The sequence below is a fragment of the Colius striatus genome, chromosome 4, assembly GCF_028858725.1.
Source record: "Colius striatus isolate bColStr4 chromosome 4, bColStr4.1.hap1, whole genome shotgun sequence".
In the NCBI taxonomy this organism is placed as follows: Eukaryota; Metazoa; Chordata; class Aves; order Coliiformes; family Coliidae; genus Colius; species Colius striatus.
In genome coordinates, this window is record NC_084762.1 from 16629232 (window position 1) to 16655822 (window position 26591).

Sequence of the window (26591 nt, forward strand, 5' to 3'; positions counted from 1 at the left end):
AGACAGAATAATTAAAGCACCACTTGTTTTTCTGTAGGTTTGTAGGTTGAGTGTAATGTTTCTTTCTCTTCATGTGACTATGATACGCACATGCTTCTGATGAAAGGTGAAGTTGGAGCCTTTTATAATTCTAAGGGGCGAGAGAATGATTGTAAACTGAAGATGTCTTAGACTGAAGAATTCTGTCTCCAGTAATAACATCTATCAATATCTTAAAAACGACTGATTTTTCACTACATGTCCTTGTGACCCTTATTTCTCCCCCTAAGTGGAAGGTTATGGATATTAGGCTACTGATTGCATTTAAAATGATGTTAGAAATTGGTTTGTGCAAGTTACCTTGAACGTGACTGCCATTCCTTCTTTGATATAATTTTTCTGTCCTAGTCTTACTGTCAATCCAAAGCAAGTGGGAGGGCAAAAGAAATGAATTAATCTCTAAAGAGGAATTTGTTCTCTAAAGGGGAACTTTCTTCCTAGCTAGTGGAATGATTTTAGGGTAGATACAATGAGGTAATGAAATATTTACAGCTCTGAAATGACTGAGAAGTACCTGATCTATGTTTGGGGTTTTTTTTGATTCTGGGAGAAACATGTTTTCTTGTTCCACTGGGTAGTTGGTCAAACAGGCTGCAATATTTAACTGCAGTCCTGGGATATCTGTATCTTGTATTGTGTGTTTTATTTGCGTTGTCTCTCCTTGATCAATGATGGAAGAAAGGCAGTTTCCAATGCTGTGTATTTGTCCAACCTGTGCTACAAATGCTACATGCCAAGAACAAGCAAGGGCCTTTAACAGTCAAAGCTGTGAATCTTGGAGCCTTGGGAATCCTGTGGTTTTATTTCTCACCTTAGGAAGGGAGGGCAGGGGATAGGAACAGTAAACAAATATGTGATCACATGAGAGATGTTTTTTGAGGGTTATTGTGTTTGGGGAAAGTACCAAATTGTGTTGACCTCCATCTTGCAGCATAGAAGTGTGCTGTGGCTCTTCTAAAGCAGGATTGCTGCAGGGCAGAACGAGTGTCTTAGTGCTGTAGGCCTTCAGTATGTGAAGGATACCCAAGTCTCTGGCAGGGGAAAATGCTGTCAAGCCTGGTACAGTAATGTGCTTTTTATCACTCTGTTTTCTATAGATAAGTCTGTGCCCCTTGGAAGAGGCTACCAGAGCATAATCAGCCCCAGACTTAACTGCAACTGGAAAGCAATCTCTGGTGTGTTGTGCCATTGGCACTAGGCTAAAGTGAGCTTAACCAAGAATGGCATATACCTACCACTAGGGAGCTGTGGCTGTTCCATCTGACTCCTCCAGTTAATTCTAGAGCTCCAAGAAGTTTGGGAGCAAGCAGCCCAGCGGTTTGAACAATAAATTGCAAATTGAGAAGTGATATTTTAAGAATTTTGTAAGCTTTGGGGTAAGGGAGTAACATGCTTGAAGTGTGCCAGTACAGATGGCACTGTGAAATAAACTTTTCTGTGAATAGTTATTTCAGTGTTTCTGTTTTTTAAAAAATATTTACAATTTTTGACACCTTGTCATTGTGTAGGGACAGTTTAAAAAAATTATCTGAATTGAGTGATTTTCTTTTTTTCCTGTAATCCCAACAATTTGACTAAGGAATTAGGTTTGCTCTTTCACTCAAATTTCTTTGGCTTTTCAAGGACACCTTGTCAGATATCATGGGTTTGCAGCCTGTGTGGAACAGAGAAAGCACTTGTTCGAGATGTAATATAGTGCAAACTGGGGAAGAAAAAAAGGCAGTAAACACTCTGAATTGGAGTAGTGCTTGCAGTCATTTGTTTGACATTCAGAATTCCACAAGATCTTGGGAAATGTACTTGCAGTTCTACAAAGTGATTGACAAAAGAGTAGTGAACACTAAGTAAGGTGAATATACCACCGGAAGAAATCCACAGAGCTTCATCTATACTTAATTTCCAACATTTATCACCAGCCACTCAAATCAGAATAAGAAAACCATTTTGGCATTACAGGAAAAACAAAGACTTGAATATTTTTGCCATTATTTTTCTGCTGGTTTTTTAGCCTTTATTTTCCCTTGTGAGAGTATCACACTGTCATATACACCTAGCATTATGTGTCTCTAGATTGGGAAAACAGGACTCAAACACATGTAGCAAACTTGCCACTGCTCCTTCTCCCGAGCTTGGAGGTAAAACCAATGTTAGCTTGCCCAACAGAATTGCATACTGTATAGTTTGAACCTAGATGACTTGAATAAATATTTTTTTTTCCTTGCATTAGTTTCTCAGACCAATAAGCTCTAAACTCTTTGCAGGGTATTTAAAATGAAGGCAAACTTGGAGCAAAATTTAGAAGAGAAACAAATGGATGAGGGAACATGGAGGTGCTACTGCTGACCCTGCAGGTGGAATGGAATGTGTCTGTTTACAACTGTGTAAAAATAACCCCACCAGGACACACATTGCCTAGGAAGGAATATCTGTGCAATTCTTTCCTCTTACTTTTATATCGTTCTTACTTGGACAATGCAGACTTTATCTGTTAATCTGTGTGCTTATTAATCCAATAGAAACTGGAGTTTAAATATCTCATGCTTATCCCGAAGAGACAAATAGTGTCAGACTGCTGTGAGCTCTCTGATGGAGATGCTAAGCTGTCATATTCAAATTCCACACTCTTGCTTTTCAGTGACTTTTTAAGCTGTTGTTGTGGATTTTTTTTTTCTCCTTATCAATTAATACAGTAGCACATTTTTCTGGTGCAGCATTTGTCAGGGCACTAAACGTATGGGCAGGGAGCCCGTAGAGCATTCAGAAGGCAGGGCATGAGCTCCTTTTAGCACATTGATGCAATATAACTTTCTGCATTGCTATTCACTTCATCCAAGTGGCCTCTCGGCTCAGCAGCCTTTCTACTGCAGAGAATGGTTCGACACATTTAAATCAGCAAGCTATGGTGCGATCTATCAGCTGGGAGGGTTGTTCATTTGAAAAGAGTAATATGAAGACTTTTGTTGCTAAGGAATAGAGAGACCTGTGTTGGAATCGAGGTCTGGAATGTGCTAGCTTTAATGCTGTTGCATTCAGTGATGCCTTGCTTCATAGGCAAACATATTGTTTAACAAGTTTTCCCAAATAAATACAACCTATAATATAATGAAGACTTGTGGTTGATTTCTGCCATTTTGAAGCACTATCTCCTGTAGATTTTGTGAGGTTTTTTTTTTAAAGTTATTTTTATCTAAAAAGTCTGTTCTGGAATTGCTTGGTAGCTTCCTCAGCTGTATTTTGGAGACCAGGGTGTGCTTTGTACATGCCCTAAGCAGTGTTTTGGAATGAGAAAGATTTAGCCCGTGTGATTAGGGTATGTTATATGCAACTGGTTGTTGCCCTTTACCTTTTTGGAGTTTGTTCCCAGATCTCAGATTCCTTCAACTGTAGAAGACTGTGACTTGGACTTTGACATGACCATATGACTTCTCATGTGTAGCTCCAGAAATTCTTGCCTGAGTTTTTTCCTTCTACATGCCTGGTTGACAGAAGCTTCTCCCATGTATTCTCCTAGCATTGACATTTGAAACCACACATTGCTATCAGTTCTGCAGTCTGATTGCAACAGTATAGTTTTGTATGTGGGAAGGATGGAATGAAACTTTGTGTAGTGATTATGGCTTCTTTGGGGATTTATATCAAAAGTATGAGATGGCCACATGACCTATTGTCATCTATCTGAATTTTTACACGTGGGGAAGTGTCCTGCAAACAGCAGGTGTGGAAATGACAAGGTGGGAAGGAGATGGACAAGGTATTGGGTTGTAAAAGGATTCAGTGAATTATAGTAGCTTAAAAAAACCTCAAAAGAGAGCTGTTTTCTAGCAGGATAATTTTATGGCCTGACTGTGTTCCCACAAGCAAGTGTACTGGACACTGAACACTGGAAATGAACTGCAGAAGATGAAGGTAGAAGGGATGAGAATAGCTTCAGACAATGCTGATGCAGAACTGGTTACATGGTGTCTGGAAATCACGATCTGAGGTGGAAGCCTTAAGGGAATGCTTGCCTGTATTCAGAATGCAGAGACAGTAGAATTATAGTATAGGGACAGAATAGCTTTTTGGGGAGAAGGTGATGGTGTTTGTGCTTGTTCTATTTCAGTATTGCTAAATTTAACCATTCTCTTCAAATTTTTGCTTGTTGGTGAGCAACATGCAGCTGATAGCTGGGCATTTCATAGGGAGAGATGTGTAAAGAGGAATAGCCACTCAGCAGTCCTTAGGGATCGGAGGAGGTGCAGAGGGAAGTATTGCGGAAGTGAGTTTGAGAGATAGCAACCCTGTGGTTAATTTAAAGTGCTTGTGTGGAAGAGAAAATGCCAGACAAAAGTCATCTCTGTGCGACGCCCATGCGACTCTGCTTGCCTGGACATGAAGACAGATGGCTGCAGCAATTTCCAATACTCTCAATAACATCATTGATGCTGTTCTACCAAGACCTTGCTTATGTGTTTTAACTGTTAAAATACTATGAAAAGATTAATATAGTCCTTTGTCATTGTTGTTGATGAAAAAGCCCCATAGCAGCAACAGAGCAACCTAGACTGCCTAATGTATGCAACAGCATAAATATACACTGTTCCTTCCTAGAATATGAAAAGTATGTTGTACTGAGTAGCTAGCATACTTTTTCTTCTGTCTGCTCTAGCTAATACTGAGCGCAAGAGTGGCTTCCCCATTTATTGCAGTAATGTGGAACTACTTAAAATATTAGCTGACTGCTTCAAAAGTTACCTTCAAAAGTGTTAAGAGCATGTCAGTTCTAAAATAACTTCCTCCCTTACGCAAGACGGTGAATTAGGTTGACTGTAGTGTAAAAATTTCTTAGGCTACTATATTGGTAGTTCATTATCAGACACAGTTTTTTTAGACACACCTTTCCTCATGAAAGTGATTTTCAGTTCAGGAGAGATGATATTGTGGTTTATGCTGGAAGCTATTGTATGGATGTGGAGAAATGCTAGTGTAACCCTAAGCATGCATGGGAATGAAATGAGTGACCTCAATCTGCAGAGAGCAAAAACCAATAAACTTGTACTTTCCTGAGAGACTGCAAATTTTTAGCCACTGTAACTGTTACAGGAAGACAATTGTATAACACTAGCTCTTGAGCAGATTTTTTGTTGTTTGGTAGGTGGAATAATAAATATCTGATCTACATCTTATACTCCTTTACCCTATACCACTTTTTACTGTATTTCATGTGGGTTTTCAGTTTATGTGACAAGGTGAAACAAACCTTTTCCTTTAAACAAAAAATACAATATTGCAGGTTTTTTTCCATTCTGAAACTACAAAATGGAAATGCACTTTTTGCTTGTTTGTTGGAGGGGTGACACTTTAATTCACAAATCATATCTAAATTTCTCACCTTGGGAGAAAGCGTCTAACTGGTACTATTGTTTCTGATCTTTGACTCTGTCTAATGCCATCGATTCGATGTATGTTGATGTCTCTTCTGTAGAGTTATTTCTGTCTCTTTCCTCACCACTGGAGGTGGAAGGTGAATGAAGAAAAGATGTCAAAGATCTTTTGTGTGGCAAGTCTTTGGTAGGAAGGCTGAGAGAGCAGATTTGTGTTTAAACCCCACTGTCATTTTAGAAAAATTAGTAAATTGCAGCTGAGATGCAGCTGTGGGGTTTTGTCTTCACTTGTAAGTTGTACCTGATATTCCATACTCCTTACGTGGTATGAATATAACCCTTAATGTCCTTGCATGCAGTGGTCCTTTTGTTGCTTTAATAACAAAGCCTGAGAAATCAAAGAGCTATCTTCTGATCATGGTTTTAGGCTGTAAAAAGGAAACAACAGACTACAGGAGCTGGGTGGGATTTCATGTAATTTAAAAATAGCAGTTTTAAGTCCATGAAAGCTATAGTCTCTTTGACATCAGGCCCGATATTTAAGGTAGGCTGAAGCTGATGTGAAACAGCCAACTTATTGAGGAAGGACTCCAAAGAAAATGCACAGCGACACAAACCAACAAAAATTTTAGTTGCATTTGCTTCTGAGTAACATATTTCCTATTCAATTGTGACATAAATAAAGATTGTATATACTGGAATTTGTGTAATCTGTGGCTTTAGTAGGTGTTAATTCAAGTGAGAATTTTTGAGGAGCAATATTGTCGTTACTGTTCAGCTGAGAGCTCTGCTTCCTCTGCTGCTGAGTGGATCAGCTGTTTCTGTGTGGGCAATGTTTGCTGATGCCACTTCTAAGGTGGTGCCTGGAAATAGTGAACATAAGCAGCCTTTCAGCTTTTGGGGTTTTTCTTTCCTTTTAAGGTGGTGAAATTGATCCACCACTTTGAAGTTGCCAGCATAGTTTTAGGAATCTTGTTTTAAGTTACAGCTGTGACTCATTACTCTTTTTCTGGCTTAAGAATGTACAGGGATCTGGGAGAAAAAAATGATGGGTTATGAATGTTATAGAAGAACATTGTCTCCAGGAAACCATAGACCCAAGATTTTTATTTGAAACACTTCAGATTTTCAGGTGATTCTTTTTTTCTTGTGTTTTACTATATAAGTTAAGCTTTCTGTTGGAACTAAAATAACTTTATCTATTCTTTAATAAAATACGGTGTTTCAAACTTTGAGACTGTGCTCTTACATAATCCCTAAACTTGAGGATGAGTTGGGCAGTCTCCCCTTTTCATCAAAACTCTGAGCATTACACACAGACTTTTTTTTTTTTAACTAAGGAAGTGTGATTTATTTTTGTAATGCAGCTACTTTGGAGTTCTGTTGCAAGCATACCTCATGCAAAACTTTAAGGTATCTTACTTTAGGAAAAGAAACATCATCTGAGCTGGATTTTTAGCTGCAGAAGTTAGTCGGCATAAAGACCCTTCAGAAGACAGGTTTATCTATCTCCAAGTGGCAGATTTGCTTTCTGTTCCTCAAAACCACAAGATGTGCTGTGGAATCTCACCCATGTTTGAAGTAAAGACATCTTTCATCTATGCATGGAGCTGTTTTGTTTAATGCTTCTGTCTTACAATTTCTAGAGCAAGTAGAAAATTAAGTGCAGAAGTAAGATGTAGGAGCTGTTTCCTTCTGTTTTTGTGGTGGAGAATGAGTTAACTGCCTTTAAGCTTTCTAGTTTTGAGTAATTCTGATTTTTGTTTAAAGGCTTTGCAAGAGGTCAAGTCCATCAGTCTCAAGGAAAACTTTATCTTGAAGCAAGTGACTTCTCATTTTCTCACTCGCTTCTAAGAGCTTAATGCCTATTTCCATATGCTTCAAGAAGTAACACATTAGTATGCCACATAGTATTTGCAGAGTCTGCAAATAGGTCTTCGTAGGTATGCTTTTCTGATTGCTGAAGTCATGTGGGTATCATTACCTGTTATCTGAGTGCCACTTCTCTCATCATGATATGCATCTCCCACTGTGCATGGTCGAGGAAAGTTGGCTCCTTCACTCCTAAGAGCGAGCTTTGTGCCCTGCTGGTGATCTCTGCAGGATAGTGGCAGCCTAATCTTGTACAGCAAAATTTATGCTGTGCAGGAGATGCAGTAAGGAGCAAAAACAAATCCCACCAAAAAAGTTAATGTAAACCATGTACGGAGAAACTTGACACAACAGTTTCAAGTCTGAAGCAATATCCTTAGAATAGGTCTATCTTGAGCGTCTTAGAGCCCTGACAGCCATATGGTACTCTGCACTGAGATGACTGACCTTGGAAATTCATATTAGTGCTAGGCAAATGATAAAAAAGGAAATGGAGGGAGACCATGATGAGGAAGGGTCTATGACACTGATTAGTTTTGATGTGATGTTACCCTTTTTTTTTTTTTTTTGTCTAACTCATGCAACCTGGCATAGCATTTGTATTCCAGGTGCTAGACTCTGTCCTGTGGCATGTGGAAAATAGTTTTGTGTGGCTGTGAGAATAAAACATACTGAAATGAGTGATCCAGAAATAGCCAGACTGGTCAGAGAATTGGTATTTAAGATGCCTGTCTGGTGTGTGTCTGTCCCTTTTATGAATAATAATAATTAAAAAAAAGTGAGGTGTTTTAGGGTTTTGTTTGGTTTAGGAGTTTGGACTGAGTTGTTTTGGAGTTGATTTTTGTTTTTCGTCTTGCTGTGTACAGCAACCTGGCTGAAGTTACTGAATTGACGGTACATGGGAATCTTAATTTTTGATGGAAAGATGGAAAATTTCTGCAGGTTATGAAGTGAAGTGGTACTGACTGTTGTAGACCTGAATCGCTCTCCTGCAAAATCTGATGCTACCACTTGATACTGCCACTTCTGTCTCCAAGTTCTTAATCCTAGATGAAAAGGACTAGGCATTAAATATGGAGTGCCATTTTTGTTTTAATGTCATGGGTAGGGAATTCCCAAATCTGCATGTTTTGCCTTTTAAGAATTTGATCATTTTAAAAGAAGCCCAGGGATGCTAAGTGGAGACACAATATTGAAGGCCAGTGACTTGCAGCCCTGTTGTGTGTATAGTTGATGGCTGGGAGCAACATGTAGTGCTTCAAGGAATGGGCACTACCCAGAAGAGCATTGCTAAGTTCCAAAATTTGATTTACCATTAGCTTATTCACTAGCCTTACCTCTTAAAAGCATATTTTTTCTCCAGTAACAACTGAATTGTAAGGAATTTCTTTCTTGAGCACTGGAACAGGAGTGAAACTGACTCCTCCACTGACGGCAGGGATTCTTTTTAGAAAAGTATGTCTTTACTGACAATGAAGACTCTTATTTGTTTCTGCATCTATCAGAATAGCATCATGGTCTTGACATAGGGACTCAGTATGGATAATTTCTATGCAGGAGAGTAGAGGTTTTTTTTTCTGATAAGTAGCACATATTCTTTCTCAAATATGAATTGATGTGGTAACTTCTGCACCGTTCTCCCAACTCCTCCTTTGACTTAAACATGCACAAATATGTTTATGAGAAACTCTTAAAATGATAAATCATGTTTAAGAAAGGCTTATAAGCAGGTAAGTAGGCCTAGACCTGGTTTGTGACCCTAGTCTTCGCAAGTCACCTTGTGTAAGAGTGGGAGCAAGCCGGTGTGCGGAGCCGCAGGGACAGGCATCCAGCGCTGCGCTCTTGTGCAGCTCGTGCTGGGATTCCGAATCAGAAATTTCAGTGGCTTGGAAAATACTGTTTGCTTCACAAATGAGCAAGGAGGGGAATGACTTAGTGAAATTTGACAATATAATCTGGCCCAGAGCCATGTACTTTCTGAACTGGTTGCAGGAACCTGTTCTTTTTCACTACAGTATCAGGTAGTGAAACAACCACGAGGCTAATTTGCTATTTACCTCTTGTGATACGTATCTATCACACTATATGTAGTTAAATAGGGGAGTCAGGTTTAGGAAGTGATAATGCATTTTTTTTCCCCAGTAACAGTCTTTAAATTCTATCTGTCCTACATACTGCCCCTTGCTAGCTGCACACCCATAACCTGTGTGTTTTCACACAGCGAACAAGTCCAGAGGCTAACTTGTTGCTTGTTTTCTGTGGAAAACTTTCCATCCAAAGTAGGTAAATTGAAAATGATTCTCACAGAAGAGCTCTGAGAATGTACTCACCAACTCAGGGAAGCTGCTTGCTTTCTTCAAATCCAGACAAAGGACAGACAGTGTATATTTGAAAGCCTTTTTGTCATGATTCAGATCACTTGTCCTAGTTTCCAAAGGCCGACTCAATAGTGTCAGCTCGAGACTTTAAAATGGGATATGTCAGTATTTATTCTACCTCTTCTCCACTTTATAATGTCCTAGTCCCATTATTTCATCCCTGCTCTCCTCCCATTGTTAAATAGCTTGATTCTGTCAGGTTGAATAAATATCTAAATTCTGTCCACTGAGGAATGGCTCAATTTTGTCAGCAGATATAAAGTACTCACAATTTCTAGAAAATGGAGCAGCACATTGTTGCTGCCTTTGTCTGTCTGTGGGCTGCCTCTCTGCACAAACCCACTTAAAAACTACAATGAGGAGATAAGAACTACAGTTTCTGGTCTGCCTAGGCTCTACCTTTTGTGCGCTAAGTGAGCAGGCAGTTGTGTGAGCAAATCACCCGTGGGCTATACTTTGGCCACCCATGTGTTCATATGTCATGGATGATGGTAAAAGAAATTGTTTTAACTGCTGATTGCTGCAGATATGCTGAAGTAGCGTGTTGCGGTTTATAAATATGATTTGGAGCTAATGAAGCAGATCAGAGAGAAGGAGCCTTTTACATAATGCTATTGCTTCAGCACTAATATGACTTAATCTATTTGGACAAGTAACGATGCACTTCTGAATGGCTTATCGCAGGATGCTTGAGTAACTCGGTTAGAAACAACCACCTTTGTACTAGCAAGATAATCTTTATAAGAACAAGTGACTAGGTTCTCTTCCGAAGTGCACTATTTTTGTTTCAGGACAGTGAAATGAGAAGTTTTGGGGCAATGATTTAATTAAAAAATAGGGAAAAAAAATCCTATGAACTTCATTATAATTGCAGTCTGGAAAATGTTATTTGGATCATCATCTGTGGATACAGAAGAGAGGGGAGAATGAAACTGGATGCATAGTGATACAGGATATGTGTTGAAGGACAGATACAACTACTCATGGCTGCCTGTAGAAAGTCTGTATCAATGTTTCAGTATTTAATAGCTTACTATAAACTTAGAAATTAATAAACAGAGAAGCCATAAATTTCAACGTTCTTGGGTTTTCACAGACTAGACACATCTGCATTAGTGCCAGGTTGAGGGGTCTGGTGGCTCAGTGCTTTTGTATTTGGTAGATTCACAAGTTTGTTTTACCTTTAGGAGCGTGTACTTCTGGCAGTAGTATCCTAGCACAGCACATAAACATAGAAGACTGAATCTTTAATTATACTTGGACTGAATGCACTTTTTTCTTCACAGATTGATGTAATGCTGTTGATGTCTCAGCCTTAAAATGTTATTTCTGATGTTCTGTCCTGCAATACTGACTGAGTCACAAAGAGACAATAAGTCAAATCCTTATTAAAAGTATGGGAGTTGGTAATCTCTTTATAATTTCAATAAACTGAAGATGGCTTTTGTCACTAAGAATGATGTTGTGTCTTGATATTGTTCTGTTGAAGCAGAGTAGGTTTTTTAGACCTCCTAACAAGACAGTGTACTAGAGGCAGACTTTCTGGTTAGGTGGGAAGCATGCAGCAGCATCAGAGCCTGCAGCATTCCCTGCTTTTCCAACCTGCTAAGGCCTTTGTTTTTGTCAGATACATAAGCAGCAAGAAGCTATCTATGCCATGCTGAGTAAGTCTTGCACTTGATTACATCTTCTGTCTTTCAGTAGTGCACCTCAGAGAATTGTGTCTTAAATGTCTTTTTGTTCTTCTTTTGTTTTCATTAAATAATAAATTTAGTAATGCCTTGGAGCATTATTGTCCTTTAGCCTACGGAGAAAGTTAGAAGAATACTCCAAATAATGGCCTTATTCATCAGGAATCTTATTATTGGCTGAAGTTATGTAGATAAAGCTGAGGGTGATTTGGTAAGGAGACCTGTGCTTTGCAAGGACAGATTTCCTGAATGTGCTTTTTTCATCATTAGGGTCTTTTGTCCAGATCACTCTCTCAAACTGCTGCTGTCACATTTTTACCTTTCAGCAGACTTCCTTTACAAGAAGAGTTATGAGCCTGTCTGATGCATCTCTGGGAAGATTATATTTAGTTACAGGGAAACTGTCGCAACTATTTCCAAGTAACGCAAGAGCAATCCACAGCTACTGTACTGAGGTTACCATTGTGACAATACCTAGTTAGGACTCTAAAGTTTGCAAATAGATTTTAAAGAAAGTCTGTCTTCGTGTGTTGAATTGTATTTACATTGCTCCCAAACAGGCTTTTGCCCTAATGAGATTTGGATGAACACAGCTGCTCTGCTTGCAGCTTGCATAGAAAGCTTTAAAAGCAATTTTGTCAGTATGCTTTATCTTTTTAAAATCTTTTTTTTTCTTTTTCCTGAAATGGTAAACAAAGCATAAAACTTAGGAGGCAAGGAAAGAAGGGGAAGTTTGTGTTTCAATCGAATATCCTCAAGCCTAGCACAGTGCACTCAGATCATTTCCATGTTCTCCACAAGCAGACTTTGCTGAGGGAATATGAGAATTTCCTTTCCATGCATTGAGTCCTGTGTGGTAAAAACTTAATACCACATGTGGATTCAGAATGTCTTTTTGTATTAGCTTAGAAAGTTTTGGAAAAGAGCACTTTCTTGTTCATTATTGATTTTAGTAAAAAAAAAGAAAATACCTCATTTTTTTTTTTTCCAGAGGTGCTTGATGTTCTTCTTTTAAAGTTACTAAGTTATGTAGATTTATCTGTTTCAAGTGCAGCTGATAAAAACAATAATTCTTTCAGCTTAGACTTTGAACAAAACCCGTTTCTCAAGTAAGAAGAAAAGAAGTTCATCCAAAAACCCGTTGTGTTTCCACTAATGCTTATGTTCCGGTGGACTGATGAGTTTTGTCTTTCCAAAGATAGTTAAAGGATTTTGAAACGGCATGAAGTCATCAAACTCTGTTTCATGATTCAGTAAGACAAGACCTCAGTGACAGCTGCTAACTCATTGCCTCATTGGAGATCAAATCTCTGAGTCTCCAAGTCCAAATTCAAACACAGCCCATTCTTTTGAAAAGTGGTCATGTTTTTTTCCTTAGCAAGTTCTGGTTGGCTTGCTCTGTGTACTTTCAAGTATTAGAATATACTAGCCAGGTTTCTTCAGATATATCTTATGAATTTAAGCACCTTTTTTTCCAGAACTTTTTAGGATAAACTTTCAGTTGGTTATTTCAAATGTAGAGATATATTCAGTTACAGAAACTGAACAAAACAGTCTTGATTGAGCAGTGGTCTAATAATATGCATACTTTGTACCATTTTTACCATGAATTTCAAGTAGCTTCAGGAAAATGATCTCTGCCACCTTAAATAACTATGATCTTGGTTTTATGCAGTAAGTTTTCCTAATGGGACTTCGGTCTGCTCATTTCATCCTTGGGGAACACATGAACCAGTGCTGAAATCAGCTTGTGGAGACAGGGGTGAGCTCTGCCCTGGAAATAACAAAACCTGAGACAAAGGAGTAGCAAAAGCATTTCAAGGGGGTCGGTGATGGGGGAAAGAGTAATTATAGGAAAAAGCTTCTGTTCTTCTTGAGAACAGAGGCCAAGAAGCTGTGGGAGTGATTTTTGTTGAAATGCTAAGTTGTAGATATGTTTGAGTACAGCTACTGTGCTTGCTCAAAGACTCTCCATTTATGAACAGTTAAAAAAACTGTAGAGTTTTGTAGGAAAAAGACAAATAATCAAAGTAAATGTGTAGCAAAGTGTTTTTAAACTCCCGAGTTCTCACATTATATTAACAGCTCTAATGACAAATAGTTCAGTGGAGCAGTAAGAGAAAGTATGTCTAAACAGCTTTTTGTTCTACAAGTTAGTATGCAAAATGCAAATTGGATGAGGTAAACTACACAGTTCCTTTCCCTTAATTACATTCCAGGTCAGTGGCTTACTTTGCTTCAAAAGCCAGCAGGAGACCACTACAAAAACTCAGATTTATGGGTAGGACTATGAGCAAGACAAACTGGGGCAATCCAGGGAAGCGTTGTACTTTCCAGCACTGTAGGGCCAATTCTCCCACTCATCCCCACTTCCCATTAAACCTTTGTAGACATTCCTCTGGTGTACGACTCTTTAGAAGCCTTCCTCTCATGATCTAGTTTTGACAGTAGAACCAAAATACTGATGCCAGTGTCCCTTGAAGCTGAAATCAGTTGCTGCTGACTAGGATTACCTTTTTTCTGTGTCACTGAGCAATTGGTTACTCAAGCTCCTGGAAAGGTACTTCTGCTGGTGATAGCAGCAAAAGTTCCCTGCTCAGTGCTCCAGACAGAGAAAGCCTGTTTTCAGGTCCTTGTCCTTCTCCCCCTACACACACAGGAGCACACATACACAGACAGCTCTGTGTGACAATGACAATAGCTGTTCTCTGCCCAGTTAGCCCAGATTCAGTTATTTGGGCAGCAATAGATGACTGAGCAGCTGTTGCTCATTTTTATTAAGCAAACTGATGTTGCCAGGAGTGAATTTGGCAAACTTGGCCTGTTGCCTAGTGCCCTGAGACGTGTTTACCAACAGCAGTTCAGGTTTGTGAGGGAGGAGTAGTGGACCTGCTCTTGGGACTTGAATGAGTCCCTTGGATCCTGCAGCGTGCTGTGAATTTCATTGACCATCAAACAACAGGCTTAATTTAAATTGCTGCTTGATAAGAGTTGTGTTCAATTCCTGTATTTTCAGTTTCCTTTCTTGAAGTGCCATCTCCTCATGTATGCCTTCACCATTGTTATTCTAGCCAATGTATGATCTTTAAGTGTTTTTTTTTTTTCTTCTCTATTCTTGCTTGGTTTTGCTTAAGATTTAGGCAAAACTGTTTTCAAGCACATCCTTCATTTTTAAGTAGTTTGTGCATATCCAGAATGTGAATGCAGTATAGGAGAAAATAAAGGTGATCACTGTCCTCTTAATATTTTTGGTAAAAACATTCCATTGAATAATTTTATGGTGTTTCAGTTTCATTGTCATTTATGTAGCTGAATGTGATCTGTCTAGCTATCTAGAAATATTCTGCTACTCTAAATAATTTCTAGGCATTTTAAGTATCTGTTACATCAGTTAACTTGACGATACTATGTATGAAAATTACATTTAAAAAAACAACCCATCATCAGTGTGAATAGTGCTGATCTGAAGTATAATTGAATTATATCTCTTTAGTTCAGTTGTAATAAAAATTAATGATTATTTGGCTCCTAATAATAAATTTCACGGAACAAATTTTTGTGTCTATAATATTATAAATGAAACTAAAGTGCTGATAATTCACAGAGGATTAAAAAACAGCTTGAAAAGAACCTTGACTTCTTCCTTCCTTTTCTTACTGAGGGAGAGGTGAAGATATTTGGAACACAAATAGGTAGTGTCCAAAAAAAAAAAAATCTTCAGGAGTCTCAGTTCTCCCTCAAAGCAGAGGTGAGTGGGCAGAGGATTCACTATTTGGGAAGTATTTTGGGAAGGATTCTTTAAAAAAAAAACTCTCCAGATTCTTTTAAAACGTAATTCTGCAAATATTTATGAATGAGAGAGCATCATAAACTTTTGCTGTGTTTTCATTTGCCAAGCTTCATTAATATGTTTCAGAGAGATCAGTTTTAGCAGTAATCCCTAAAGAATGCTTTTATATTTTGGTGAATGTATTGCTATGTCCAGTCATGCAGTAGGTATCTGGAAAGGGGATGCAAAGGAGAAGATTCTCACACACCTTCTCGTGTTCCTCCTCTTGTTGGTTCAGTAAAGCAGTTGGTGAGATAGCATAGGAGAGGATTACAGCCGTTATGGTATATGATCATAAAGTCCAGGACACTTGGATTCTTCTGCATGGAAAAGGCTTGTGAATTACCTTTCAGAAAAACAAATGTGATGTGATCCCTTTCTTTATAGGGACCCAGGCACTTAAGACAATTGGTCAGCTGGAGGGGGTGGATCAAAATGGAGAGCCTGCTTAAGAAACATCTGGTGTATTTTAGGTTTTTTCCCCTGATTATAAAGTGGAGAGTTCAGTACAGTTTTAATGAGATTAAGATGTACTGAACTTTAAAATGATGTGCGTTGGAGGAGAGTGGTTTTTCTTGTTTTGTTGAAATTTTGGTTTTGCTTGCTTTTAGATGCTAGTATTGCATGTGGATGGAGGATGGAACAGTTTCAGTTGCTGTGCTTTTTTTCAGAGTAAACAGTTTAAAAGCAATGTCTCTGTAGCCACAAGATTTCTTTCTAATGGTAGAGAAAGCATTAATTTACGTGGCAGTGAAATGAAATACTCATGTGGGCTGACCACAATCAATATACTTTAACAGACCTTCTTGTGCTCTGTGCCATACAGAACACTGTCCAGCTGGGCTACTCTTCTCTCTTGGGGTTGAGAGGTCTTAGATTCAAATGCCAGTAAAGAATGTTCTTGACATTCAGGATAGGGTCCTCAGATATGTATGTGGACACTTCAGACTCTTTTGGGTATTTTCTCTGAGAGGAGAAAGCTTTGACAAATTCCCCTAGCTTCAAGTTGATCCTACCAGTGTTGTACAAGGTACTCATGGTGAATATTTATGGATCCCTTTCTAAAATTATCATGAGTCAGTTAAAGTGGTGCTCTGATGAATTTTCAAGTTCCTGGGATTGTTTTTAGCACACTCACTTTCCTGTCAAAGCTGAATTTATGAACTTGTTTTGATTTCTCCTAGATAACTTCCTGACTTAAAAGAGGCTTCAGAAGCTCTAAATCAGACTGTGTACTTGTAAAACTGGATCTTTGTAAAGGCTTTTTCTCCCCTTGCTATGGGTGTGGAAGTTTTAAACTTTTTTTGTTTTTATAGGGATGTGTAGTATGGAGCAAGAAACCTTAGAGTGTAGTTAGCCTTACGAGCTTGTACTTGTGATTGTCCCTTTGCAAACCCTTGGAGTGCTTTAGACAGAAAACTGATGAATTTCGGGATGACTCAGATGTGTGATAGTTGATTTAATTTTAAAAGGGAATGGAAAAAACCAATCTCTTCTATTTTTTCTCTTTGCTTTGTAATAAAACCGTATGATGTCCACTTGTAGACAATTCCCATCTGCTATCCAGTTACTTCTAGTCTCTGCAGTAGAAAAGAGAAGAAACTATGTCAAACCTGATATCTGTGGGCATGCGATAAATCTTCTCTGCCTCTGTTTTCAAGGGTAGAGAGACATTGGGAAAATGTTCCCTTTCATGTTTGTTCATGATACATATCTCTCCCCACTGGTTCCTCTTTTCACTATAAAATCAGTTTTCCTTCCCTTGCTGTTGTTTTTTCTTAGGCATACTGTTTGAAGTACAGAATGTGATACAAGTTGCCTTTTACTGCTGTGTATTTTCATGTGCTGATGTACAAGTGTAATATATGTCAACATAATCCAACCTTTCTCATGTAAATTTTAAAAAAAGCAATCACTTGAATGACAGAAGTTGATTTAGAGCAAATCAAAGAATCTGTGCTCTTCGGCAACAAAACAAGGTTGTCAACTATAAGCAGGCAGAAATTGGGATAGTGAAGCTTTCCAGGGTTAGCCGTGCTGATCCTGTCTCTCCTTTTCCATCATCCAGGTTTCTGTGAGATTGTTTGAAGCTGCTCTTGCTGATAAGAGAGAAATGAAAAACAAGGACTTTTGCAGATGTTTTTAGGAGCAGTCTCTGGCTGTGGAGAGAGGGAGGAAGAGGCAACCATAGAGGGTACTCCTGGCTTATAATAGCTCTCGCTTTCCACTGGAGATACACTCTGTGCCACTCACTGAACTCAAAGCTGCACCAAAAAGGCTCTTGCTTTGACTAGCTATTTGAAAAAAATGTGTAAATACACTACATAAAATCACATGCACATACTATTAGGTGGGGAAAGCAGCCAAGGTACAGATAGAAAATATATGAACTAAGCTTACCTAGCAAGCTGTGACCAGGTGGAGTGATATGACAGACTAAGATTGACTTATAGGGACATTGTCCAGCCAGAATTCCTTCTAGTCATAACATGGAAATCTTACATTAACAAAGCTGGATTTGAAATGTTTAAGACTGACAGAGACTTCTTTCTGACCAGTGTGCTCATGCTGTTTCTTCTGGATTTTGCGTTTCTCTATCTTTGTGCAATGGGTGATGTGGCTTTTGATTGTAGGTGTTGACAATTCCAAATCCAACTTTCTTGTTATAGTGCTAAGCCAGACAGAGCGTATACATCTTTTAGGTATTGTTCCAGATGACAATTTGAGATTTTTAAATTGTAGACCTAATTGAGATGTGCTAGTAATGGCCTTACAGTACTGTACAGAGTTGTTTTGACATAAGCTGCTTATCTGCTGGGTCCTATGATAAAACTTAAGTTTAGATTTTGATCTGTATAATAATGGTTGTATAGTAGCCTATTGTAGGAAGTGTCATACTTAAAATACTTTACCTTTACATGGATTTAGATTACCACATACTTTTAGATATGTTGTAGAATACCTGGCTTGTTTCTTCATATGAAGGAGCAGGGAGAAAATTAAGGTACTTGGAATTTGAATATATTTTATACACAAAATAGTTTAGTCATCTTGTTGGTGGAATTTTAGTCTAGAATACATTAAAGGTGGAATTTGTGTTATGTATGAAGTTCGTATGAAACAAGCTTGACCTACTGTGCATATTTGTTCTTCTGTAGCTTTTTTTAAAGCATTTTGACTACCCACAGCTTTGATCCTCAGGGCAGGACAGATAGGTGCAGGGGTGTGGGAGGGTTTGCTCGACTTCTGCTGGTAAGGAGTATGGGTTTCTTTCTGTCATAGTACTGAGACATACAGATGAACTTCTGCCAGGGGCTGTCATTGTTCCTTATCAGAGGAGTGTGTGTTCGAGTGGTTATTTTGAGCTTACATTACTGTGCTTCATGATGAGCATCTAACGCTGATAAAACCTGAAAGCTGCTGTTAACTTTAGTGGAGTCATCAGTGCAATTTTGCTCTTGAGTTCCATCAAGACTCCAGCTTTGCCTGAAACAGTTGGTTAGCTCAGAGCTTTTGCCAATACGACAATTGCTTTAGACAGGGCAAGTATCCTTTGGGATGCCAGGGATTTTACTGTGCTTGTGGCTTTATTGTGCAGTGGGAGTATTATAAGTAGAATGCAATTTGCATGACTTCACAAAAATAAATGCACGTTTCCAGCATTCAGTTCAGCTGTACTCTATGAGGCTGGATTGGGGAGAAAGATGAAAGATCACTTGAGCATTCATTGGGTCACATCCTACAGAAGCTGTACATATTCTTATGTCAGTTGGGAAAGTACTGAAAGTTTGTAAGAGTTTTTTGGCCCCATCTATTCAATTTTCAGCTCTTCAATATCAGCGTGTGCAATTCAAAACTGTCCAGAAAGCTGAGTTTCCTGAGATCGTCTTGATAAAGGATAATGTAAAAAGTGTTGCTGAAGTATTATTTTTAAGAAATGTATGTAACTGATGTGGTCAGATACATAACTGAGAAGATTTTGTAAGACTAATTCTCTTTTAGATTTACTTTGAGCAACAGTACTTGGTAGAAGATATCAGTGAAGGCGATCTTCATTAGCTTCCTTAAATGAATCCTAAGTTGAAGATGAGAAAGTTGTTTTAGACTGTGCTTCTTGGAAGCAGCAAGGCTGATATTGCAGCTTTTTACAACTTCGTTAAAGCATAGGAGGAAGATGACACTTGTTCTCGATGGTTCCTTCTCGGGATATTTCAGTTATGGTGCTTTCCCAGAGGAGCTGGTATTGAGTTTTGCTACTGAAAAGCCAGTGACTCTCTCCTTTTATGTGTGTGCATTCTTCAAAATGAAGTATTTGGGCACAACAATAGAATTCATCCTGCACTCCGTTGCATTTCTAATGCAAGCAGAAATCAGGACATGAAGGGCTCATTGTTTTGCTGAAGCAAACAAACCTGCCTGCACAAAACTTGCTTGAATTTCCTGCAGCAGAATGAGGCAGATGGGAATGCCTAGGGCTGAGAGTTTGAATTTTGAAGGATCTCTGTTTCACCTGCAGGAGTAGTCTGTAGGGGTAGGTGGGTTACAGAGTTTAAGAACAGGTGGGTTTTTAATTTATTGTGGGAGGTGGTGTGGGGGAGCCATGTTTCTGGGTCAAAATACAGTGAAGCAGATCTGGAATTTACTTGTTAGAATCAGAACAGTTGAATTCCAAGACTTTGGGTGTGCTGCTTCTACTTAGTAAGCCAGATGAATTTCCACTCTGCTTGCCTGCTTTTAAGTAGTGTTGTGTTCACCACTACATGTCCTACTCTAGCTTTTTGCCTTTATTAAGTTGTCTTAGTGTAGAAGTTGTGCTGCTTAACAATGACTCTTAAATGAATTCTGCTGAATCACCATTAGGTTTTTCTTCAGAAGCATTTGACTTAATGCAGGTTTACATTTTGCTTTTGACAGTAAGGCTATTGCATCCATTTTCCACTGATAAATGTGTGTCACTAGATAGAAAATCTTTTCAAAAAAGGTAATTTAAAAACAAAAATTGCCTACAATATCTTTTTAAGTGTCAATACCATGGTTTTAGGGCTCCTATGTGGAGGAGTGGTGAGGCTCATGAGAACAAGCTGCAGCGAATGAGAAATAAAGAAACATTGAATTCAGTGGTGAAAGAAAAAAGAGGTGTTTTCTGCATTGTGAAAATCATGCAAACCTTTCCTCCAGTAAGGATATAATACAAGCAAAAGGCAGGATGATTACTGTAAAACTATTAACTATGTTTTATTGTATCACATTGCATAGCAATAATAAAATGATCTTCTTGTAAAATAGGAATGTTTCGTGAAGACTAAAGGCTTGTCTGTTCTACTCTGCCACGTCTGTCTCAAGGTTGAATGCTTCTTTAAAGAAAAAAATGAGTTAACACAGTTCAGTAAAATCCATTATTTGTAGTCTTTTGTTTCTCAAGTGAAAAGATAACAGCCTCCAAGTAACAAATCTTGAACTGCTAATTCTTAAAACAAACTTAACTGCTTCAGAGCTTCTCTCAGCCTCCATAGTAATACAAAGTGCAGCAAAATGAGGGGTATAATGAGTAAAGTTTATTCTGATAGTTACATGCTCATAAGAACATAATAACGATGACCGAATCCCTCTTCCAAAGAGCAATACAAAATCAATCAGCAGCCTTGTGTTACAGGATTTTACAGGAATTTTTAAGGAGATCTGAGTGCAAGAATTCAACTGCTGATTTTGGAATGGTTTGCCACGTAAAATTTTTGTGTGTATGTATATGTGTATATATATATATATACTTGGTCTATTACCTTTGCAAAAGTATCCTTGGTTGGTTACTGGGAGAGACTACAAAGTGAATCCTTCATCTTAGTTAAAAGCCTGCTAATTCTATGCCTTTGTTCTTAAATTATGACGGTGTGCACCTTCACAAAGAAAAATACTTCTAATAAGCATATAATTGTAAGTAGGCTTTTTTTGTAAGTTTAAAATAAGAATGAGTGCAGTACAATAGTTTCAAAGTTTTGACTTGTGCTTTTCTGCTTCCTTTGCCATCCTTTTTTTTTAATAAAAAAAGTTTGACTTGCTGCTTTATTTTTGTACCTCTCATTGCACTAGGCCTTGCCTGAAGTCATCACCACTATCCTTAGTTTGACAAGAATGCAAGGGGAAGCAGCCTTAAATGACTGAGAAGCTTCAAAAACATTGCAGACAGTAGCTTCATCTGTATTTAATGAAAAGGTTTGGGCAAAAGTAGAAATCTGCAGAATGATCTGGCAGTAAGGATTCAGCAACAGCTATTGTGGCATGGTTTCCCGAAGGATAGGCAAAGACACTCAAGGGCTTTCAGTGTTTTGAGATGATTGAGACCTTTTTGCTCTCATATTTAGACAAGAGCAGTGCAGAGCCTCAATTTGTAGGTTTGCAGGCAAGGTGAGTATGAGGTGCTCCTGATTTCAGTTCAGAGGGATGGTGGGGCCAGTGTCCCAGGTGTGACTTTAGAGGCTGCCACCTGCCCTGCAGATTTCACCAGGGCAGCTATGAAATTGTACAGCTTTTCCTGAGGGGATTCAGACCAAAGTCTTCAAAACTGGTGGTTTTTGGGTTTTCATTTTCTCCAGTGCATACAAGACTTGATGCTCATAGAATGTTAGCATGTGAAATAGCTTATTTCGGAAGTGGCTTGCTGAAAGCTGTGGGTGGTTTTAATTACATATCTTCTCCAGCAGCAGCCACTGTGTTACAGCTCTGGCCCCTACGTGCCATTCCTCTGCTTTCCGTGCTGAGCTACTGACTGTGAGCTGTCCCTGAGGCCTCACAGTCAAAAAGAAACACAGAAATTAAAGCAGCCTGATTTGTCTGAAAGGGCTTGGGGGCAGCTTGCGACGAGCAGATGATGCAGTAGGGTTGATGCAATGCTGGCCTTAGGCCAGGGCCCCAGCACTGTGCAGATGAGAATGATGACCTCTGTAGCTGGCCCAACTGTAGCAGGAAAAGGACATCCTTAAATTTGGCAGAGTCATTCAGTCACTTCTGAAAGCCTCAAACTTAGACTTTATTCCTACAGAATAACTTAAGTGTCTCTTGCCACTGCTGTGAGTACATGGGTCAGGGTGAGCAGTCTCTCCAGCTGGCTATGCTATGCAGGTCTTGGAGAATTTTTAGTTTTCATTATGTCAGACCAGTACTAATAAAAAAACTAAGACCTGCTGCACAGAAATGAATGCATTTCTTAAGTCAACACTGTTTCCTGACTTACTTTAGTAATGTCTTAAATCGTTCTGTAGAGGCAGGCTTTATTGTCTGTACTTTTTAAACAGGGCGGGGTAATAAGTACTTGCAACTTAATCAGCCATATAGCTGCAGAGAGGTTTTTTTCTGAGTACTTTTATGTTCCATAATGAGCTGGTATTTTATAACTTCTGATGGTAATATATTCCATATGCCTTCTATTGCTGGAATAAAGAGCTTTACTCCAGAATCCAAAGCAAGTGGTTGTGGGTATCTATTTAATAAGATTTGAAGTCTTTGCACTAGGCGAGATGTCAGTATGTTGTATACCCGGTGCTTTCTTGGACTGCTTGTGGTGAGATCTTAGTGGAAGGATCACTGGTGTCCCATCCGTGCTTCTTGCGAAGCAGGGTAGGATTCATTACTCCAATGACAGTCCTGCCGTTTCAATCAAATTCACTGCTTTTCTCTGTCCTTGTTCTAAATACCACTAGTTTCCCTCCAGGCCTTGGGACAAGCTAAAACTGAGAGGAATTCAACCATGAATGTCAAGATAGCCAAATGAGTGGTCTGCTCTTAATTCCTTGAGGCATCTCCTCTAATGCCTTGTGCAGAACAAAAGTCCTGTTGTGGGGGTGCTTAGGAGTTGCTGTACTCTTGGAGTTCTGACAGGAATGAAAAATAATCTGTTTCTGGTTTCTTGCTAAAATACTCAAACTGCTCTGGTTGGACTTAGCATTTGAAAGATATTTTCTGGTATGCAACTCTTTCCAGAGTATGCTATTCTGCCATATTTGTCTCCACTCTGATTGAGGCAACACTAATTATCTTATGAGTTTTTGGGAAGATTCAAATTTGTGTTTCAAGTCACAAAGGATCATCTTGACCATTTTATCTACACAACTCTTGGTTTCAGTATAATACCACAGGCCAATGTGAAAACTCATCTCCTCCTTTCAGGTATAGTTAAAACTGAAGAAAAATCAGAATGTGAATTTCACACAGTCTTCCGAATCTCGAATGGAAGGTCTGAGAGACAGCTTGAGGAACATAATTTCAGAACTGCTGATGCTTTTACTGAAAATGTTGGCACTAGTTGGTTACCTCAAAAATAACTGATTTTTGATGATGATATGATGATTATGCTGTAATTTGTGGTCTTTGATTGTTTGCCTAAAGGCATTCCAGTAAAGTCCAATTTGTCCTGTTCCTTCTGTTGACTTGGAAGAAAAAGGTCATTTGCCTTTTCACTTGATTATTTTCCGGACTGTAGGAAATGCAGGTATGCTTCTGAGCCCTTTCCTTGTCCTCCACTCCCGAGCACATCAGGGATGAGTCTTTCTGCAGGAGCTGTGCCATGAGGTGGTGTGAGACCCTGCTGCTTTCCTCCCTGAAGTGAGGAACAAGTCAGTGTCTGGATCACTTCACACTGTTTCCAAGTCCCATCCCGCTTCTGTTGTGACAGAGCTTGCTGTCATTTCAACTTTTATTGCTTTACTGCTCTCCTGGCAGCAGTATCTGAGCTCTTTAAAGCCACAGCCTGTCCAAGCTTATCTTCCAGTAGGCAAGGCTGCTTCTTGTCAAACAGCTTTTGCTCTCAGTTACCTGCAAAACTTCTGTGGATTTCCCAGTCTGGTTCCACAACTAGTTGGTATGTCCTTGAATAACCTCTACTTAAAATCAAAAGCTGTTGGCTTTTGACTTTTTATTTTCTCTTTTTTCCTCCTTGCATGATAATAGAACACTGTAATACCATCCAATCTCAATGATTCTAATTGTTCATCAGGAAGAAAACTGAGTATGTGAGCAGATTGTGTCTTGAGCAACAACATGTGATCCAATATTATACATAGTTTTTTCAGGTTCTAGAATCACAGAATCATGGAAGAGCCCAGGTTGGAAGAGACCTTGAAAGATCATCTGGATCAACCAGATGGTTGGTTATGTAGTCGACTAGACAAGAATAGGAAGAAAGAAACTGTTTGCTTTTAATGAACTAGACTCAGTATTTTATTTTTCTAGGTTCTCATCAGGAACCTTCTAGCTTTCATGTAGCAAAGGGTAGCTTGCTGTGAAAAAGCACCTTAAATCCTTAGAATTTGAAAAGACTATCATTTAATGATTTTATATTTGTAGGAATAATTGAAGATTCTTACCTCAGTAATTGTTTAATCAAATCTGAAGTTTGAGAGAAAGTACTATTCATACCTAGCATGAATACTTCTAGTGATAACTCTTCTGGCTTTTCTAGTAAACATTTACTGATGACACTAATAGTTACTGTGACTTATGACTTACAATCTCTGTGAATTTCTGTGAAACCTGAAGAATTGTCTTTTAGAGACTTCTGAGTGGTTTTAGAGGTCCAGCTGTGCCTGACTTGATGTAGCTAGTGCAAGAAAGTATGATCCTAGAAATCAGGTTTCTTAGGCTTCTGATTTATTTTTTTTCTACAACTTCTCTGAAGACTAATTTTTTAGCACCCTTTGTAAAATGTGGACACCCAGCTTGGTACTTGTTTTACCACTAGACTTGGCAGGGTAATGTTATTTCTCTGTTGCTCCTGAATGCTGTCACATTTCCTGCCAAGCCTGTGGCACTGTAGCAGGAGCTCATCCTCTTTGTTATCCACCATAATCCCAAAGAACTTCTGAGGTTTTCCAGGACACAGGTCTGCCCCTATAAAGTGTGAATTATACCCGTTGTTCCTGGATGAGTAAAGTTGTATTTAGCTATATTAAAAGGCTAAATGAGTCTAGCTCCACCAGGGACTGAGGTTGTGCTTTGCAATCCTGAGGGGTTCAGTCAGCAGTGGATTGTGCTTTTGCAGTGAAGTTAGAGAGCATGCAGGCCCTGAGGGTTGACTGTAAAACATAATTTTTTACGTGGAACTGCCCACACCCCTGACAGTTCTTCATTATACCACCATAATATTAATATTTATCAGGCACTTTTTACTCTGTTACAGAGATTTGTTGTTTCTATGTGTGGTTAATTCTTTAATCGATGCTTTTCAGGATGGAGTTCATCGTTCAACACAGACTAGGTAGATTGTCAGTTACTTCAGCGACCACATTTTTCATATTCCAAATGTAAAGTTTGATTCAGCTTTCGTGTTTAATTACGGCTGAGTGACTCTTTTATTAATTTGTATTCCCTGTCAGTCTTTCTGTAGCTTTGCGTAGAATGGATGTTCCCTCTTTCCCTCTATTCTGTTGGACAAAGTGTTTACTCACAGCTTCTGTTGTTGGATTTGAATTTGCTTGGCAGTGAAATTACTGCTTTCTTGAGGCAACTGTTTTTGTATTAGATGCCGATACCCTGTGGGCATTAAAGTTTCAATCTTTTAGCTTCAAGCAACAGTGATGTTCCCGCAGATCCAAACTGGCAGACGTCGGAGGCCTAAATGCTGGTGTTTATTAGAGCAAAGCAAGGCTTGAGGGTAACTATGCCAAGTCTTGGCTCATTAAAGCAGCAGGAAGATTCAAGAAGGCTGCTTTTAAAGATAAGGGCAAGAATTGGCACAGGATAGGTGGGGGTGAGAAAACAGCAGTGAGTAGGCCATGTGGTAGGTGTCTGCTATCTTCCCATAGATAACTTGAAGACAAGAGCAGACTCGTTGAGACAAATGAGTTGTCGTATAAGCAGGAGTTAATAGCAAATTGGAGTAATACTGCACAGCACTTGTCACTGCTCCAGTTTAATTGGCACTGGTCTGAAATATGAGGGATAGAAGACGGCATCAACTCTCTACTTTCTGGAGTCATAACTAGTTATTAATTCTTTGATTTTTAAGAATTTTGGTAAAGATTAATGTAGGAAAATGAATGATTTATCATGATGGGAAAGCAACTTGGAGTTCATGTAGCCTTTGATTTCTTTGTCTGGGGCAGCTCCCTTCCAAAGTTTCACCAACATTGGTGGTGTTTGAGAAGTTTGAACTGGTTTAACTTGAACATCATTACATCTTGGCTCTGTTTGCAGAAGACTTAGTGTATTTGGATGATTCAGGTCTGGGCTGGACTGTTTAGGGTTTGATAGGGTAACTTGATGTGGAGAAATACTTCAGACTGGAATGAGTACATTGCGCTTCTTTCTGTTCATATCCTAAAAGAACCCAATCCTCTAAGAGCAGAGATGAGGGATACTTGTCTTTGTGTTGCCATTGTAAATGGTGGTTTCTATAGCGTAGAATTTTATTAATAGATTAAATTAGTAG

At 38.9% G+C, this 26591-nt stretch overlaps 1 protein-coding gene across 1 annotated transcript in view; it reads left to right on the top strand.

Annotated features, from left to right (window-relative positions):
- Positions 1-26591, top strand: part of PHLPP1 (PH domain and leucine rich repeat protein phosphatase 1) — a 138664-nt gene that overhangs the window by 46763 nt on the left and 65310 nt on the right. The gene's annotated exons all lie outside the window — the stretch shown is intronic.